General features: G+C 38.5%; 1 protein-coding gene across 1 annotated transcript in view; it reads right to left on the minus strand.

Annotated features, from left to right (window-relative positions):
- Positions 1 to 20818, minus strand: part of LOC104911240 (uncharacterized) — a 151026-nt gene that overhangs the window by 39890 nt on the left and 90318 nt on the right. Inside the window, exons 8-9 of the mRNA XM_085225644.1 lie at positions 18112 to 18215; positions 12144 to 12234 (exon numbers count right to left, since the gene is read on the minus strand). The gene's annotated coding sequence lies outside the window, so the exon portion shown is untranslated. The remainder of the gene's footprint in view (positions 1 to 12143; positions 12235 to 18111; positions 18216 to 20818) is intronic.

A 20818-nucleotide genomic window follows, 5' to 3' on the forward strand; every position in this document is an offset into this window, starting at 1 on the left:
AGCAATGTCTTCCCTAACACTGCGCCATGCCATTTCCACAGACAAATTGTTTCCTGACACAGTATAGACTGATCTACACGTTTCCTTCTTAGTTAATGTATTATAACCACATTGTTACACACTGGTTGTCTTCGAATTTGTGTGCAAAGGCTTTCTGAGTCACACAGCCTTCAGCTGTGGCAAATCCATGTGGAGTTTTGACTCCTGAAGCACCCAAAAATCACAGGGGTTACAGATGCAAAACATATTTTCCATGTTTCCCAAACTACTTTTATGATCTCATTATTTGAGAAACAAGGGAAGAAAAGACATGTCAGACCATTGGAGCCAAGAATGCCTTTTAAGGAGACACTGATAGTCAAACTTTTGGCCTTGAAGTCCAAGGTAGAAAAGGATGCCCTGAAGAAATATTTACATATCTCTTGGTCTTTTTTGAACTCATCAAAATTTTTCCACCTTTTGTTTTCAGTCAGATATTCATCCCCTGAGGCAGCTTCAGACAGTGAAAAATTAAGTCTGGTCATAATTGCTTGATAATTAGCAGCTCTCAGTAGCAACAAGCAAAATAATAAGCATTTCATCCAAGTATATCTAGTCATTGTTTTGAGACATCTTTCCAACTCAAGGTTTCTCAATTCCGGCCAATGTAAAAAATGCCATAGCAGTAGGACAATATGAAAACCAACCCCTTTTTGGAAATCAGATATGAGAAAAAATGCCTTAAGAAGTTGCTTTTTCCAGTCTTCTTTCCAGTTCCAGTCTTCTTTCAACAATTCCAGGAGACCTTTGCTGTTGAAAACACTCTGATATACTCCTGGAGTTTCAAAACATTCATTGATTATCATAGAATCCTAAAATCATAGAACCTTAGAGTTGGGAAGGACCTTTAAAGGTCATCTAATCCAGATCCCCTTCAATGAACTTGGACATCCACCTCAATCAGGTTGCTCAGAGCCTGGTCCAGTCTGAGCTTGAATATTTTCAAGAACAGGGCCTCCACATCTCTGGGCAAATCATTCCAGAGCCTCACCACTGTCTCTGTAAAAGTCTTTTTCTTTATATTCAGCCTAAATCTACACTCTTTTAGCTTGAAGCCATTTCTCCTTGTCCTGTCCCACAGACCCTTCTAAAGAGTCTGTCCCCTTCTTTCTTACAGCTCCCTTCTAGATACCAAAAGGCCACTATCACATCACCTCGGAGCCTTCCCTTCTCCAGGCTGAACAACCCCAGCTCTCTCAGCCTGTCAACCAGTGTTGTCCCAGGCAAAGCAACAATGAATAACATAAAAATTTGTATTAAACAGACATAATTCATGTTGGCCCTGAAGAGCCCTGTCAGCACCTAGGTGGGAGAAGAAAGGTAACCTGAGGAGGACAATGAAATACTGAAGGGCACTGCCAAAAGCCACCCTATTACTGTGAAAAAGAACAAGACAAAAAGTTGGAGCTACCATCTCAACCTCAATCTCCTATACAGTCAGTGAAGAGATATGGGCACTGTTAAGGACAGAGTCCATCTAACATTTTAAGCTTCTGCTTCAGGAGAAGTAGAGATGGTACCTGTAATCCACTGACTACATTGACTGTGTATCCACAGATCATACAAGGATGCTCAGTGACTACCTAACTACAGACTTTTACATTTCATGTGCATTTACATATAGTTAGAAAAATTCCACCTTTTGACTCTAATCACATAGTACCACTGCTCTTGTAGGTTCCAATAGCGAAAACTCCTTCAGAAGACAATGGTATCCAGTATGAGAAAACGTGACAGCTGGTTGTCAGCAATCTTCAGGAAAGAGTCAGGGAAGTCAGAAATAAAGAATCATTGGTCAAAATCCTGTAAGATTTTCTGCTCTGCAGGAGAATACAGACAGCTCTACTACAAAAAGAGCAGTTCTAACATATTTACAACTGTTATCATCTAGACATTTGTCCCACCTTTTTTATCAGGAGCATATCTTCCTTTCCTCTCTCTCTTGCTGAGGAAAAGATATTTGATCCAATTGTGAACTGGCTCCTAAATTAACTGTGCTTAGTTCAGATATCCCTCCTCATGATTAGGAAACTTCATCAAGAAGATGAGGAATACAGTTAAGAAATGGAGAGAGATACCTGTACTTTAAGCTTTTCCAGACTCTATGGAGCCACTCTCCCAGAGCCCTCCACAAAGCTGAACAGTTTTGAAGGTTTCTTTCTTCTTCTGGTATACACTTCCATTCATTTCAAAAACAAAACAAACTCCACAAAGCAGGAAAGACAGAAAGCTTGGGGAGAAAGAAAGCACATATTAACTAGAGATCTCATGTGTTCACTTTAGACTTCAGTGTAGTCATGATCCCTATGTGAATAAAGCAAACAAACACAATGACAAATTAACCAAGCTTGAAAGGATAACAAGAATTGAAATTATTGTAATTATATAGTGTTCACAGAAATGCCAAACTGAAGTACTCTGAATTGTAAATGAGACCTGAGGGTCAAGTTCTGTTCCAGGGAACACACCAAAAACCTCATCCAAGCGAAGTAGCAGCGACCAGTAATCCAGAGCAGGACTCTGTGCGTATTGTCCCTTCCCCGGGGAATTCCTCTCTCCCTTCGGATTCAGATTCTCTGATTTCAGAATTATAATCACTGTCTTGTATACCCAGTCAGTTAACGTTCTTGCTCCTCTACTATATGCCTTCTGAATAGAAAAACCTGAACTTCAGCCATGACAACACAGCATCCTGAACTTCCTGACCTGCACTTGTTGAACAGCCTGGCTTTTTCACATAAATACAGGTGCCTACAATACCAAGGGATACTCTGCTTTTTATAACCACAGTCTTTCTGAAATAGCTCAAAATGGATGTACCACACATTTCAGTTACAGTTTAGGTTCACAGTTTAAGCTCTGTTCTGCTCTAATGGTAGATACATTAAGGAGGAAAAAAAGCAAATGGAATATCCTAAATCTAAGCAACACTACATTTGCTCAACCTAGAGGCACAACACACCACTTTAGACATAATTCCCTTCAGTTTTCACCAAGTACAATACCTTAGGGGGATTCTGAATGTCCCTTAGTTCAGGAGGGCACTTCACATATTCTCCTGATTGCCCCTAGCCTGCTGCTACACTTGGCCCACTTGGCCCTTTGACCTTAACCATCTTCATAAGCACAATGGATAGAGTTTGTTCCAGCTACCTACCTCTTCCATCTGATGTAAGCCCGGTACATATTACAAATGCTTTTCACAAGCTGTATGTTGGTAGAGAATTTAGCTGATAATCTTCTCGGTCATGGCTTCTGTGTAACCCATTAGGTGATAAATTCTTTTTCTTTCATATCTTTTATGTAACTTACCTTACTGATTAAATCAATGATGATGATATCCCACAGATTTGCAGAGGGACTTCACCTACTTACACACAACCCTGAAAGCCTTTTAAATGGGATTTCATGGAGTATAGTTTGGCACACCGTTGAAAACAAGTTTGTTTTACTTCCAAGATCACATACTCAGCTCAGCAGTGCTGAAATGTGGCAATGAATTCCTCTCATCACGTAGAGATGATGATCAGCAATACTACCAATAGATAGGAAAAACTAACCAAGTTGCCCTAGTCAGTGGATCTTACTTGCATTTAAAACTGATACATACATAGCAATTTGCCTGTGTTCTGCAGCAGCTGCAAACTATTAAGTATGACAATGAAGTTGATTTTTAAACCAACAAATATGATGGCTATTATGAAAGTTCTACCACTATCACATGGTGTGCAGTCTTTAAATTCATTCCTTGCTGTGTGGCTGAACTTTTATTGAATTTTTTTAAAATTAAAAGAAGGTCATGTGAGGACAGAAAACCTCTTTGTCAATCAGACTGTGTAGCACACAAAATTCTTTCAGAACTCTCATGAAAGCCAAGACCAGCATACTGTACTTAATGCACAATGTTGCAGAGATACTACAGCTGTGTTTGAGAGATTAAAAGATAATCTCTTTCATTCCCCACTGCTTCCTTTCACCTCCAAAATGCCATCATCTATATTGGGTTCCCAGAAAATCTAGCACCAAACAATCCAACTGAGAGAGTGTTCAATATAAGAAACCTTCAAAATAATAGCATTAGCTCAAAACATGGCTGTAATTCACTGATAGAAACAAAACACAGGAAAGCCAGCTGCCAATCCAGGAGATACATTCAGAAGGAAAAGAAGGATTTTAGCTTCTTCTAAGAGCTGGGGATGTATTTAAGAAATTCTTTCAGAGGGATATAATATAAAATGCCTCTTATTATACAGAATTAAATCCTGGGAAATTATTCTGTAAAAATCAAGATCTAGCTTTTAAATAATATGCATTTTTCCTCTATGATCCCAATTACATATCATAAAATACATTTGAATTCTAGAAGCCCTTATAACTACTCAGCTGAAGATCTGATTCCTCCTAGTTTCTATTTCTATTCATCTTCTTTCTCACCTCATCATATGAGCTACCCTTCTTCAAAAGAAAGGCACAGAAACCCACAAGAGGGCACGATCAGGCAGAGAAGGATGTGAGCCTCACTATTTTACATAACAAAATCATATGCATCAAAATACACATACACACACACACAACTTCCCAAATGTCTGAGGTTAGTTATTCTTCATGTCCTGACAAGTTACACCCACCTTTCCCAGAGGAACAAACTCACTCAATAACAAGTACCAGACTTGTGTTAGAACAGCAAATAAAGTAGGACCACCTACTGCCCAATTCTGCAAACATTTACTGGTAGACAGTCCTGCATGCCTACCGCCAAGCACAACCTCTGAGTTTCAACTGGTCTGACCATGTTACTAACTGCCGTATCTCCAGCAAATGTTCACAGAGTTATGCTCTATTGCTAGGTCAAAATCAGGCCAATTCTGCAACCCCTGTTTACAGTAGGCCTTAGGCACTAACTGATGATGGAATAACTCAAAAGAATGAAATGCTCTTTTGAATTTCAGGATAAGGCCCCCAGTCAACATGTGGGAGCATTTATGGCTCTGTGAGACCTACGTTAAAAAATAACTTAAAACCAGACAGTGTTTCCCTATGAGTGGCCAGTTTTCCCATGTTCCAGTTTGTTCTTTCAAAGAGGCTGGTAGGCTGAGATATCGGTCATTATGTGAAAATGACAACATTCAGTTAAAACAATAGCAATTTTCAAGTGATGCTTTTTTTTCAATAGATGTATGACATTCCTAGACATTCTATTAATTAGCAGGCCTTAGGCAACACATTTGGTAAAACAGAACAATCTGGGCATTGATTTTTATCCAGGCCTTACCCAAGATCACACAGAGGTAGCCAGGCTGCTGATAGATCCCCCACACAAAGCACACACCCCGGCAAGCAGCTGTGTTAAGAACTACATGCGCCCCACTTTCAAGAATTTTCAGTCTGCAGGGAAAGAGAAAATGATTGTCTTGGACTGGGCAAGCAGAATCTGTTCAGCAGACTTTACTAATCAGCCTGATCTGTTTCTGTGTCCTTTTTCAAGTTACCTGTCTCAGCTCCACTATAAAAAAAACATCCTGGCTGAAAAAACATGTCCTGAATGTTTCCTGTATTTCAAGAATTCAAACAAGCCCATTACTTTCAAAGTAAGGAGGCTATTAATATCCCGATGAGCATCTGAAATTAACAGCATCACAGGTTCTACACCTACGTGATGGTTATCTAGGAAACTGGCATCCTTGTTACATCTTTTCTGGGCAGCTACAGTTACAATCCATCAGAACATAGGATGAAAAACATCATCTCAGTAGAAGTTGTAAGGTTCCAGCTGAAACACTCAGGCTTTTGATACTCCCACCTGCATTAATAATTTCTGGTTGCATTGGATAAAGATCTCTGAGTTCCTTCTTGTTTAGGAATTTATTAAGGTAACCAAAACTTTGGAATCTTTCTTACTTGTTGTATTATTCATTTTATTTGTTGACGATAATGATTCTGTTACATTGAGAATAATTAGGGCTTTCAAAGACATTTCCACATTTTTCAGTGACGTAGTTATAACTAAAACAGCAACCAAAGGAGAAAGAGAAGGAGTATTCAATCCTAAAAGAAGTCAGACTGTTTGGAGAAGATGTATTTTGAAGGTTTTATTGGTGGCCTTCTCAGAAAGGCAGCTATGACCTAAGCTTGAAGGTTAGCAAGGACGATGTGGGTTTGTGTGGGAGGGGGTTAAATCTAATTTGTAAATGGTGAGTTATTAGCCCTGACATTTGAGAATAGACACTGCATTGTGTTGATGATGAGAGCAATCCTAGTTTTCTTGTTAATGGCAGTGATTCATTCTTTCCCACTCCACTATTGTTCCCATTTACCTGGCAAAGAGAATTATTTCATATGTGTTTCCAATTGCCGATTTCTAGAGAAACAGTTCAAATGAGAACAGGAGAAGAAATGCACCAGGCAGGCAGAATTCTGAGAACAGTTCTAGTGGATCTCAGAATGGGTGTGTTATTATTACCAATTGGCTTTTTCTCCCTCCTCTACTCGCCTTTGCATATGAGAAGATGTGGTTCTCCTCTGTCCTTACTCAGAGCTTTCATTCACATTTCCTTCAAGTCAGTTTTAAACTCAAACTTTTAAACTTTTAAAAAATGTTTAATATATATTAAGGTAGGTAAAGAATATGGAAGCTTTAACGAGCTGGGTGAGGTCATGCTCCTTCAAATCTACATGTTGTCATACATCTGGTATCACAGAGCAATCAGCCTTGGATTCTCCACTGCTGGCTTACCCAACTGCACAAAAACAGCTATGCCCCAAGTGGCATCCTGTGTCCAGACAGAAGTGGTCTCAGCCAATTATCTTGACAGATGTACATATATTATTGTTTTTAAAATTGTCTCAAAACCATGGCATATCAGGACAATGACCAGGAGTAAATCAAGACTCAAGTGTCCACACAGAACTGTCTCTGCAATACTGTTTTATAACGTGTCTGACTACTGTCTGTCACTTTGCAAAATGCTAAACACAGCCATTTCTCTGCCCCCCTACCCTCGATCCCAGCAGACTGTCCCTGTGGACAGGCCTGATCCCCTGCAAATGTGAAGTGACACAGCTGCACTGACATCAATGACGATACTTCTCTTTATTACAAATACTAGTCTGGCCCTCCTACTTTTACAAATGCCCCTAAGGGGACTACATGAAAAATTAAGCTTGGAAAAGTAAAGAGCTATGACTAGGGAACAGTCCATGGCACAGATGAGGGGACAGTAGCCATAAAGAGCTTGAATCCAGATGTGAAATTCTCCAATTCTCTATTTCCTAAGTGAAACAAGTTAACTATTGGGTCAACCTTGCCCATAACACACAGATTTCTAAGGGCAGCTCTACTCAAAGATCTTTGGGAACTATTTACTTAAAGCCATGCAAACGTCTGTATATCTGAAAAAAGAATGAAGCAAATTCAACCCTTTGTGCAGCTATCCAGGGCCACTGCAGCAGGCAGAGCGGGCAAGCTGACTGACATGCTGGGGCTAGCCATGCACAAGTACTTCATGTGTCCAGTGAGCATGGAGACCTCAGCTGCAATTTCACCAGTTGAGTAGAAGGCGTCACGTCCAGAGACAGCAGAGGGCACAAAACTGACCTCAAACAAACATAGTTTCAGTGGAATGTGGTATCTTCAATTCCTTCCTGGGTTTCAAGCAACTAAGCACTTTCCTGTGCAACCTACTATAGGGAAACTGTTTTTTAGCAGGAGAGTTGGACTCGATGATCTCCAGAGGTCCCTTCCAAACCCTACAATTCTATGATTCTGTGAAGTGAAGAGATGCATGAAATTCATATTGAGCCCTCAAGATATTAAATGGCTACTGCACAGAGCTACATCGCTCTCTGAGCTTCCACAGTCAACCATAAAGGTAGCTGGGCTTTGGCCATGCAGAATTCCCACAGATTTCAATGGGAATTTCAGTGTTCCAATCTGGACTCCAAGAATGCAGCTTTGGACCCAAAACTCTGACTGCTGGAGCCACATTCAATATCAGTGTCTGGCAACACCCATTTGTGAAACAGTGACTCATTCACAGGCACAACTTTAGAGGGACAGACAGGATGACTTTAATCATACATTTCCATTTCATTAACAAAACTCAGTAAAACCAGATGAGCATCCTGGATGATAATAGTTGGTATTAATGTAATGACTGCAGTGATCCTCTACCATAGTTAAGAATAGTTTTATATCATACAGAACGCACTGGTTTAATTTGGTTCAAGAGCATAGTAGTTAATGGACTCCTGCAGCTAAGGACAAAATAATTGTTTAAATGGCCACCATTTTCATTAAGATTTTTTTTTCCTGAAAATAAGATACATAAAAATGAATTATAGAAAGTAACTTGAAAGAGACAGATCTTCAAAAGTACCTAGGTGACCTAGGAGTCTAGGATGCCAGGTAAATAAGCTACCATTAGCACTTTACATTCATTGTAAATAAGAGAGCAAGTGGTTTGTGTAATGATCCACAAAGGGAGCGACAAGTAATTCAGACAGATATTTATTCAAGGTGCTCATCTGTTATGGCTGCACAGACCTTCCTAGTGGCCATCTGGGTTTCCATTCAAACACAGTTTTAAGTCTTTCCCTCTAATATTACTGTATATCAAGCCTCAGACTTGACAGTGTGTCTGAAAACACACTGTGTGTTAAAGCTGGAGTTTGGCACTGGGCTTTTACTGAAGGGCTTTCTTAAATAGAATGGGCAGTGTTTTGGGCACTGATCAGCATGTTTGGCTAACAAGACTAACATATTCAGGGTACACTTCCATGGCAGCTTGCAAGCAAATGCCAATTCCCTCTGCACATGCTACAAGATGCCCAGATAAAAGCTATCTCTAATCTTAAAGCACGTAACTGCAACCCTGTAACATACTGTAACAACCCTGTAACATACGTAACCCTGTAACATACCCAAACTAACATATTCTGCTTCTCAGCAGGACTTGTTAGTTCAGGCTCAGCCACATGCTAATCATGGCTATGCAGCTTAACATTCAGAGCCAGTTTTCAACCAGCCAGCTTGGAGCACACACAGAGTGAGTTCATATCTGCCTGCCAAACCCTGAGTAGACATATCTTCAGTGACTCAAGCAGCTAGGAGTAGAAACAAGGGATGAATCTTGTGTAATATTCTCACTGTCCACTAAAAGGCTAACCTTGCTCGGCACATAGAGGAGAAAGTCAGAGTATGGTAGCCAGTTTTGCTTTCTTGATATGATAACTCCTTACTTTGTGTACCAAAGCTCTTCCTCACTGACACTTCTCCAGCTTCATCCCAAGTTCTGCCTCTCTTAGAAGGCTAAGTGCCCTTCTGCTCAGAGACATGAGTTCCTTCAGGATTTGCCTCCACATGAAAAATGAAAGCAACACATGCCAAACAAAATTCCTCTTGCTAATTTCCTAACCTCCTCCCAGACTCTTTAGGATAACAAGTGCTTCTCTAGATAAGGAAAACCAGGACCTCACAAAATACACCTGAGCTGATGATTTAAATTCTGTATTGCAGCCTGAAAGCCCCTGTTTACAGTCATGATAATCAGCTAAAGCATGGTATTTCCTACAGCTGTCTCAGTCGTAGAGAAAAATATAAAATGCTTAGATAATAGATACATTTTCTACAATCCCCATATTGCTCTATTTTTATAGAGCAAAAAGGACAAGTGAGAATTAAAAAGGTTTATTCCTGAAACTTGTCCACTTCCTCCATCTATTCTCTTGTGCAGTTTCACCATCTCTTGTTACTTTTCTAGACTTTTATCTACTTTTTCACCCCTAAATCTTATAGAAAAATACCTAGTAGGAAGTTTGTCTGCCATCCCTATCCAGTGGCTAGATAGTTTAGTACATTAAATTAAGTGGAAACTACCAACTTGAAAATCTGCAGTGCTTTGGATCTCAGCTTGCACTAGGAGTTAACTGTAAGATAGAAAATTCGTACAAGCAAAGAGCTCCCCCCACGCTTTCAAACAAATTTTCTGTTATCGTCTGTTTTTTCCACCACAGTCCACACAAATCCAGGAAAAAAGTTCCCTCTGTCATAATATAACTTCACTGAAATTATAATTCACCTTTTTGTATCCTAGCAGGCCATTCCTTTAACAAAGAGCTTAGAAAGCAACCATTGGTTTTCCAGTAATACATTCATCCATATTTCTTAGTGTTCACATTAATATCTGCTGTTTTCCTATTATACATATTTTAAAATACCTCAGGCAACACCAATCTGGACACATACTATTTTGAATCTTCCATCACAACTGCAGCTTCTACATGCATTCCCACTTTTGCGTAACTGCGCACTAAGTCACCTAAATTTGATTTTTCAATTTCCAGTTTACTTTAGATAGAGCCTGCATCAGCCGATCCAATTCAGCAGTCTCTTTGGGACCTTGTGAACACAACTCAGGATAAAATAACAATTAATACAACACAGAATTGCCTTAAACAATGTCTAGAAACGTAATCCAAGTTAGAAATAAAAGTCCACAGTCAAGGCACAAGACTTGGCCTACAGACTCCAACACATATCTTTATCTGATCTCCTGGAGGCCAGACACAAGATTTATCTTAACTATAAGGAAAAGAAGCAGCAAACCAAGGTTCACTGAAACCGCCACCCTACTGTTCTAGTATTGAGGCCTGGTAACAGTTAGCCAGAATACTTCTGCTGACCTCAGCTTCTGGGATAGTTCTTCCTTGTTTAACCTTGAATCTTTCACATACACATGGAGATAAACACCCAAAGTTCTACATGCTAAGACTTATGCAAACACATTTTGTGCCAAAGAGCATAGGCCAATAACCTGCAAAGATCCACACCCACACAGAATTGCACAATAGACCACACGTATTTGGGAGTGTGGCATTTGCCTATCACTAAAAATTATGAAGCACCAGTCATTTTCAGAACCAATTTACTGGTCTCAACGGATCAGTTACACTGCATTTATTCTTGCTTTAAGCAATACCTTCTATGCCAGTCATTCATACCAACTTGGGAGCTCACCCAGATCCTTCCTTCACCATTTTCCAGGTCCTCAAGTTCAATAACATTTAATTCACCAAATAGAATTCCTCTGGCTCTTCTCTGCAATCCTGATTTCAACTTCATCCCTTCATCCTGAAGAGCTGCCAGAGGCATAGAGAGCCTACTCCACAGGGATTCCAAATTCCATAGTCCACTGCAGCCCAACACTACATGACTGCAAATCTTTCAAAAGAAAGAAGAGACTCCATAAAACACTATCAGAAATCTAATACTTCAAAATGTAAATTTATACATAAGTCGTAAACTCTTCAAACCTATACACTCAGCTAATGCACAGATCTCCTCTGATCCTCAAAGGCTGAACAACAGGCACTTCACTATTGCCTTGTGTGTAAGCTCTGATCCACTAGCTGATGAGTGGATGGGGTCCAGGAAGACCAGTACTCCTGGCAAGAGCAACAGAACTTTCCTCCTAATTCTACCATGTGCACAGTAACCAATACACCATTTAATTGACACCCTTAGTTATTTCAGAACAGGTACAAAAAAACTGGAGGTGAAGAAGTAGCCCCCGAACTCACTCAGAATGCTAAATTAAAAGGTATTTTGTAAATTTTCAACTGCCATTGGAAAGGCCCAACTAACAATCCAAATAATCTCAAAATAATAACAGCCCTTAATCTAACATATATCAGCAAATTCCTGTTTCGCCCTTTTCTAGCAAAAATAACAACACTTTAGTTGCCAGTGCATTAATAAGATCCTATTTCTGCTCCAAAGACTGAATAGAACCTTTGTTCTTCACAGCAAAGGATTAAGAAGGTTGCTATTTTGGTAACAAGATGTGGTAGAGGTACTTACTTTGCAGCTGAGATCCAGACTGGATGACTGAGAAAGGAATAAACTCTGTTACCTCAGATGAACTTATCAGCCTCGCTTAGTGTGATGCATATAATTAACAATAAAAGAGAGACTATTCATGAATAATTACAATTTGATATTGTTAAGCTCATTTACAAAATGTGCCCTATGTTGTACAAAAAAACATTAATGTAACTTTATAAGATAGCAACACGTACACACGTATTACATAAGAAAAATTACTTACTTTCTAGGTAGATTATTGGTCAGTTGCTTCTTTTTTTTCCACTTTATTTCTGGGTACCTCACTTCTTTTAACAGTTCATCATAGAGAAAATCTGTCAGAAAGTGCCACAAGAAAAAAAGAAGTGTCAGAAAAACAGCACATGGACAGAGACAAATGAGAGAACACTCTGAAAAGAAGATCAAATCATAGGACGCAGATCCAAGTGCTGAGGCACCAAGATGATTGAGAAAACTGTTTGTGAGGCTGGAAAAGGAAGCAGTGACCTGTGAAAATGAAAGCAACTTCATGAAAACATTAGTCATGTCAAAAATATGTTGTTTATAGTTATCATAACAACATTTTTATTAAACAAACTTGTTTAGTATATAAAGTTGTTGCAAGTAAAATATTTCCAAAGGACTAGGGTAGGTAAGGCACTGTGGTTAGAAACTGGCACCACTTTTAATTACACAGGGATTAACTTTTTGCACTTAGAAATGGAAATGCTTGGGGCTCACATCAGAGGAGGTCCAAATTTATAAATGAAAAGTATTATTGCAATAAAATCAAGGAGAATCTTCAAATACAGCAAGCAAAAACAGAAGTGAAGTTAAACAGAGTCTTGATATCTCACTTGTATCCTGCCTATTGGCCATTGACATGACAAAGGACCTTGGAAACATAACAAAAATGAAACAATTTACTTTTATTTCCAGTCCAGCAATGAAGTTGTATGTATAAATACATTTTTTAAGGACCACCATGATAAAAGCAATTCCAAAAATGGGCAGAATGTCAGCAGGAAATATATTCCATTGGTCATAACTGATATCCTGTGGAAATGCTGCTTTACATCCGAAGAAACTCTCTTATCTCTCCGTCTCTAAGAAACAGTGGGAATAGGACAATAAAAATCCACAGAGGCTCAGATATCTCTGGCAATACAGGTGTCAGATATCCCAGGGAAACAAACCTTACACTTGAGTTCTGTCTGCATGACTCATCATATGCCTATTACCTCTTCAATAATTTTTGACACAGTCACCAATTTCAAACATATCTGATAAAAGCAGACACTTCAAACATAATTATACTCTTAGCAGGAAGCAATAAAGTAGTTGTATTGGTATATAGAATGTCCTTTCTACTGTTTCTAATAAGGAAAGGCTTCAGTGTAAACATACACTACTAGGCCTTCAGGGAATCCACTAGTACTGAACAGTTAGGAATTTCCTAGCCACTGGAAAAGCTCCAATTGGAGCTTGAGTCTTGTTAGAAAAGCAGACAGCCCAATATCATAGGAAATTAGGCCTTATTCAAAATGGGACTTTATTCATTCCAAGGTCAGGGAATCATAGTTTTCCAAATAAATAGTGGAAAAGAAACTGTGCTTACAAGCTTACATTTGCAGGTAACACTTTAATAAAACTTGAAAGGATTTGGGCTCAATGCAGATGTGATAAATCAAAACTGTAATGTGAAGGAAGTGAGAATTTCAAAAAGTCCCCTCTCTTGAGTTTACAGAACATGTTGATTCCCTTTCAGATCTTTCAGTAGGTTAACTAAACAAAATTTTAGAGCATAAAAAGGGATTGAGTTCTTCAAGGACTGCCATTTGAGTATCAGTGCAAAGTAGTGACAAGTTACAGAAGGATCTACATATACTGACGCTTCCCATGTTTGTTCTCCCAGTACAAAAAATAATTGCAGATTATAAAATAACTTCTTCATGGAATACTTGAAGAATTTACAGCATAGTTTTATTTTCATATCATCATAGAAATGCTTTGAATCTCTGATGAAATGATAACTCTCTCTGCAGAGCCTTAAGGGCCCCAATCATGTAGCTTGACCCACACTGGTGCAACTCTGACAGATCTCTAAGACAGATACACTTACAGAAAGAAAGAAAAAAAAAGAAAAAAAAAAAAAAGAATCTTATCCATGCAACACTGGTTAGTCAAATTTTATTACAACATATTAGCATGTATCAGATTCTGCAGATTTTGCATTCAGGTCCCTAACATTTATGTAACATTTTAGTGACCTAAAAAAAATTCTTTGATTTGGCTCCCAGGAGGAAAAGGTATTGTGGTTGAATAGAAACTCTGGATGTGGCAGTTTAATTTAAAAAAAAAAAAAAAAAAAAAGAAGAAGAAAATTTTCAAAATCAAATGCTACCATTTTAGTTTTGGGAACTCGGATGAAAATTAGCATCTTCCATGCTTTAGCTTTCTCTTTGATAGCTGACCAGCCCATGCACATGCACAATTGACCCATGACTACAGATAACAAATGGACTGACATGACAACTCCTGGAGAAGATAAATATTCAGCTGGATGAAGACTATGACATTTATATTTCATTTCTAAAAATGCCATCTGAGTTCAGATGGATGAATGCACGCATGCATGCATGTATGTGTATATACATTTTTCCCCTCTTTTACAATACACAAATCTTTTTACAATCACCTGAAATGCTCTCTCACTGTGCATAATATAGCTATTGAATCAGGCATTTCTGTGGCCTTCTATGTTTTAATTATATATTATCTAAGACTTGAAGACTTAGAAGTGTTAAAAAGACCCTCTGTGCTGAAATGAAACAGTGCAGTCAACAGCAGTTGTTTCTACTGCGTATTTAGTAAGATGCTTCAAGTCTCACTATCCCCAATATGTAGGAAGAACGTCATATTAAGTCAAAAGTTACACAATGTAGCTGTCGTGTCACTCAATGTATGTGAGATAGGGCCAGTGTTCCAGACACCAGCTACAGCTTATACTACTTTAAAAGCAAGACAATGGGAGTTGGACGTACAACAACTACAAACTTTACGACCTTTCAGAGCTGCTGCAGAGGGAATGCAGTTGTATTCAGAAGGTTACAGAGTTGACAGATGGACAGATCAAGGCACTGGGTGCTCCCTCTGTATCTACCAAGTGCACTTGCATTAGGATGAGAGACTGGCAGGAGGCATTCTAAATCCTTCCCTTAAACAGTCACAGTATAATCAGCAGGTGTTGACAGTTCCAGACTTGCTGAAAATGAAGACATGGTTGTCTCAACTTGGACAACTAGACTTAGAAAGAATTTTTGAAAACCTGAGCCTGCAGGAAAATGAGGGTTAGAGCGAAACTGTTCTAGCTCTCAGGCCTCACACAGAGGCAGTTCTTTTGACTGTCTGACTCCTTTTTCCCTCACTTCCCCTACTCCTTTGCAAGGAGGTGGGGCCAGAGGGAGGCATTTTCAGCCTTCAGAGGACCTTTATACTGTATTAAAAATACAGTTTCTTTAATGTTTCCTCTTTCAAAAGTAGTAATATAAACTAACTGAGTGTGCTCTTAGGAGAGCTGTTGGCAAGGGTATGGGATAATCCTCTGCCAAACCTCATCTTTGGCATGAAGAAATAAACAGACTGTGGTTCTGTATAAAGACAAAACTTTTTGGAAAGCCTTTAAAATATTTCTCATAATGAAACAGTGGGGGGGTAGTTTTCTTGAAATTCAGAATACTCTCCAAACGACAAATTCAACCTTTAAATGTTTTGGCCTCTTCAATTAAGAACTAAGTTCCTTCATTAAAAATAAATAAATAAAATTGAAATAATTCAATGATATATGATGTATATGCTCTGATTTTAAACAATCCTCAGAAAGGCTATTTTCATACCATTTCCTTTGTCCATAGCAAATATGTTGTGTCAGATGATAAGACTTAAATTATTCTCATCACCCTATATTAATGAAAAGAACACTGAGATTGAAAGGTCACATGTTCTGCCTAAGGTCATGAAGGAACCACTGCCCAGAACAGCACTGCCCAGATTAACTTGATCTAGACTCTGGCTCTGTGCTTCTTAATCATGTTCCCACTCCTAATATCTGAACAAGAATACTGTCAAAAATATAGGGGAAAAAAGGTGCAGCCTTGGATTTTATTTCAGGGTGCTCTCAACCATAAACTGGAAGGCAATGAAAATTATACAGAAAATTTAGAAGAAAAGCAATCGGAGTTTTTGAGAAATATTTCAGCAAATTTCTCATTAACGTCACACTGTAGAGAAAAATGGAGAAGTCAGCTAAGAGCCAAGAAGCCTAATACCATTATATTATTTTGGTTCACTATGTGAAACACAACTGGTGTTTTAAAGAGTAGATAAACTTTCCATATTTAACATATAAGGTTTATCACACATAGATCTGAAACACACTTAGATGAAGTTTCTGTATCCAAAAGGCTACTATGCTTTGCCAATACACACAGGATCATGTTGGACTGCCCAGTGTATCATGAGCGTTGTTAAAAGAAACTGAATACTTTAAGAACATTTTAATAGTGTTCCTTCTTGATTTTGGGTGGAAAGGAAGACTGTCTTTTCCTTTTCAGGATTATTTTTTTCTAAGTACATTTCTAAATCCCACTTAGTTTTGTTTAATTCCAGCCTTATAAACCCTTTGTATGTTTCTGTCTCTCTCAAGTCTATTTAAGCAGTATTTTATCCCTCCTTCCAGCAAGGATGTTGCTGTATCATTTCTTTCTGTTCTTTCAGAAACCAAGTCTCTTTGCCCAGTTTGTGAATTTCTCCTGTCTACACACAAGTCTACTGCTGCAGACTACATAAAGACTTCAGAATTAATAACTTATACAAACTCAGAAAGTTCTCTGCTTACTCCAGCAGATATCTCTGTACAAGATTAATTCATGCCAAATTTTCAGCTTTTCTCTGTAATAATGATAATAACAAAAAATGTTTAAGTATAAACACCAAAATTCTGACATCACCATGGGACTGTTCAAACTGGAAGCCAAGAACCTGCCTCAGTCTGGAGCTTGACATTAGTCAGTCAATTTGAGAAAAAGGACATACCTCATCCACACAGCCTTCCAGTACAGCTACATAGTTGACATGTTTTCAAGCACCTCACTGAAAGAAGCAGTGGTTAAGCCCAAAGCTTCAAGAATTTCACTAAAGAATGTACCAGTTCCTGGTTATGCAAAGGCCTTTGGTTAAAGAATACATAAACTTCAAATACCACTGGGGCTTGTGGGTTGAATTTTTTGGGGTTTTGAGTTTAGGAATTTAAGTCGCATCTTACTGTGAGAAAAGAGAAAGCAAAAACAACTGAGAAATGGTAATAGTCCACTAAAAACTCAGAGCTGTATGCTGTCATGCCACAATAATAAATAAGAGGCTTGTGTAGGACAGAAAGACAGGCTGTGACCTCCTTTCCACTAATTATCACAAAGCCATTTTGCTGCATTTTTACACTTTCCTATCTTCGTACTTAGTACTCTGTCCAGTATAGCTCTCCCTCATTGTCTAGGCTCCAGTTTGATAACTGAACAGTCCAAGTTCTCATGTTTGTCTTCCAAATGTTTCTCATCAGAGTTAGGTATTTAAGTACATGAGAATGAGAGCCTTCTCTTTAAAAAAAGTTTATTTATTTTCCTCACAAGTCAATGCATTGTCTGACTGCATGATGCTACCATATGGAATAGGGCAATAAGGTCCTTTAGGCTTAAGCTGCATATGGGAACATTTTAGATTGTAAATGATTCAGATGCATTGCAGAAAAAGCATTTCCTACAAGAGGCACTATAAAAAGGTGGTTCTATAAAAGGCATTAACAGAACAGCAGAGTGAAAACGGTTGACCTACTGGGAGGAGTAACATGAAGATGGCATGAAGCCAAGAGCCCAAGACAGCTGTGTAGCACATTAGGAAGCAGGACACTGAGCACAAAGCTGGGTTTATACAATAAAGCCAGTGCAGGGTTTCAGTTGCAAAGAACTTCTGCTGCATAGGTAAGAAAACTAAATGCAGTGTTGTCACCTGAGTAAACACTAGCTGATGGAGAAGAATATCAAGGCCTGATCTAACATCTAATAAAGGCGGGGGCTATACTGACCAAACTCCACTTGAAGACTGGGCCCTACAGTGAAATCTGAGTCCAACAGAGTTAAGCAAATAAATTCATTTCTTACCAATAGAAGTGCTACTGTTGCTTAATTGACGTGCAAACATGCTGGGGATTTGTCTTTCTCAAATGCCTGTTGGGGATAGCTTCATGGCCTGTCATGAACATACACTGAAATACACAAGCAAACACAGACATTCGTTACATAAGCATCTTTAAGATAATGTGCATGCAGGTTTAGCAGCTTGTGTTTTCTCCACTGACCTAATTCCCATCTATCCATACTTATTATAGCCCACCACAGCAATTCAGTAGTTGCTAAATGCACAGATAAATTTTGGCTTTTACTAAATTGCATCAGAAGGTAAATTCACAATTTTTCATAAGGAAATCAGGTTTATGTAAACTTATTTCCTTAGCAGGCAACTGAAAACAAATTTTAAATAACTTTGTCTTCTTTTTGTTTGTTTTTAAAGGAAAAAATAAACAGCAGCTGTTTTTTTGGATGAGCTACATTGTTTATTATTTTCCTAAAATGTCCAAACGATGAAACTCATTTAACCCATTGAGGAGTGACAGGGAAATGACATGTTGTGTATCATACATCAAATAAATGGTTACTCCTGCTGCTCTTTAGACATCTGGGGCTTAATTTGCAATTATTTGCATTTTTAGAGCAAAGCTATACAATAGAAATGGGAACACATCTCCTGTGTTGATTCAGAATTAATTTTCAAAGGGTGATATGCACCATAAATCCTATTGCATGATTACTATAAACATGCAGACAAAAGAATGAGGAACAGCGTTGTCTGCTAATGGATGTTCGGTTATGAATTTCAATTGTTATACCATGTGATTAATTTACATGTTCAAATTAAGTCTCCATTTAGGCATGTTTAATTATGAGGTATTCAAAAGCATGGATGGGTATGTTTGATCATAAGGAGCTTTTTGGAAAAAGCTTGGCACTTGCTGTTTGTTTGTCCTGGTTTAAAATGTTCTCATTACATCATGAAATGAAAAAGTTAGAGAAAGGAATATGTCTGTTCCAAGCTAACAATGCACACAAGTCAAGAACTCTCCTCTTTTTTGTATTTCCCATAAAGACGTGCATCGGAGGTATCTTTTTGGCAAGAACTGACAGAGGGAATCCATGAAAACAATAGTGCTTTTGGAAAGACCAGTAGAACACATACTGTGCATGCCATCATTCAATCCCTCTTTAGAGCTCCTGCATTTCTAAAATCTTCAGACACTCCTACATTTTAGTGGGACTTCCATTTCATGCCACTGTGCCATAGGTGAACAGCTCCAGTGACTATACCACAATTTTCTTTGTAAAATGCAGGGGTCTAATTGCAAAAAAGGGCTTAGGGCTGTGAAAATAACCAACTTTTCAGTTCATCTGCCAAGCCAAACATTTGAAAAAGAATGTTGGTTCAAACCGAACCAAACTTGCAATTTTTTCCAGGTTTCCACACCAAAATTAATACCATCTCCACCCAGACCACTATATTTCCTTCAGTGTGAAATGTTTCATATGTCTCAAGAGGAAACATTTTTGGAAAATGTAAACATTTGGCAAATTCAAACATAAAAGGCAAGAAAATTCAGGGGAAATTGTACAAAACTGTTGCAAAAGGATTGTTCTCTATGACATAATATGCAATTCATTCCTATGTTTTACTGGGGAAGTTTATTCCATGCCATGTAAAATGTAATAGGGTTTGCTCCACCTTCCCAAGTGACTACCATTAACACAACATAGACGAGTTGTTCTTACTCTATTCTCACTGTCTCTCAACTATTACTGACATACTTTGCATGATGTGGCTTATTGGACTTTTTCCATTTTGTAGTGATCTGAAGGATAATTGCTAGGACATTCACCTAAGGAGTTAGGGACCCACATTCAGACTCCTATCCTGAACAGACAGAGCACTGACTTGAATTCTTACCCAACTTCATTTAAGTGACCAGGTACTGGGGGGCTTTGAGGAGCTCAAACTGATTCACTTTGCATGTTTAAGTGCTTAAGGGGCCACCATCAAGCCTAAGAATATCTTTAAAGGCCTGGCACACTCACATAGCAGAGAAGGTACAAAACTGTTCCTTGGAAGTGAAAAACTGTGAAGAGGAACAACTGAGAGCACACTGTGGTAGTCTTCACTGCTGCTAATTGCTCACATACTGTTCAGAGAGAGGATAACAGGATCTAGATCTTTGGAGCTTTAGTCTCCACTACTGCAAATTAACAACTTAATCATCAAGAGAGGAGGTAGAAGAGAAACACAACCCTGATGAGTTTTGCCTCCTTCCTATCACCAGCAGTATTCTTCTTAGATGAAATTTTCTTGTAGTAAGGATTGAATTGTGCAAAACAATTTGCTTAATACCAGAAATGATTTTTTTTTTGACACTGCATATTTTTCTCTCACCGTCCTAGGCACTACAAGATGTATTTCTTTGAAACAGAAAACTTCTTCAAACAGCAATAACCTACCATCTAGGTGCAAGTTATTAGATGCTATCACAAATATACTCACAGCAGTATGCACTCTTAAAAAAGTTTGTATGTGTGAAGCCTCAGCGGACCTCAGCTCAGGAGACTGTCTGTCTGACTAACAGAAGAGTCCTGAAGAAAATCTCACAGTAGCCTTCGGGCCATTTCCCTTCACTTCCACATTATATGCCTTTTTCTGCACATTGCCACTTAGATGCACAAAGTTGATTCAGGACTATCCAAAATTCAAAATTCAAGGGTCTGAATT

Source organism: Meleagris gallopavo, chromosome 5 (assembly GCF_905368555.1).
Source record: "Meleagris gallopavo chromosome 5, MGAL_WU_HG_1.1, whole genome shotgun sequence".
Lineage (NCBI taxonomy): Eukaryota > Metazoa > Chordata > Aves > Galliformes > Phasianidae > Meleagris > Meleagris gallopavo.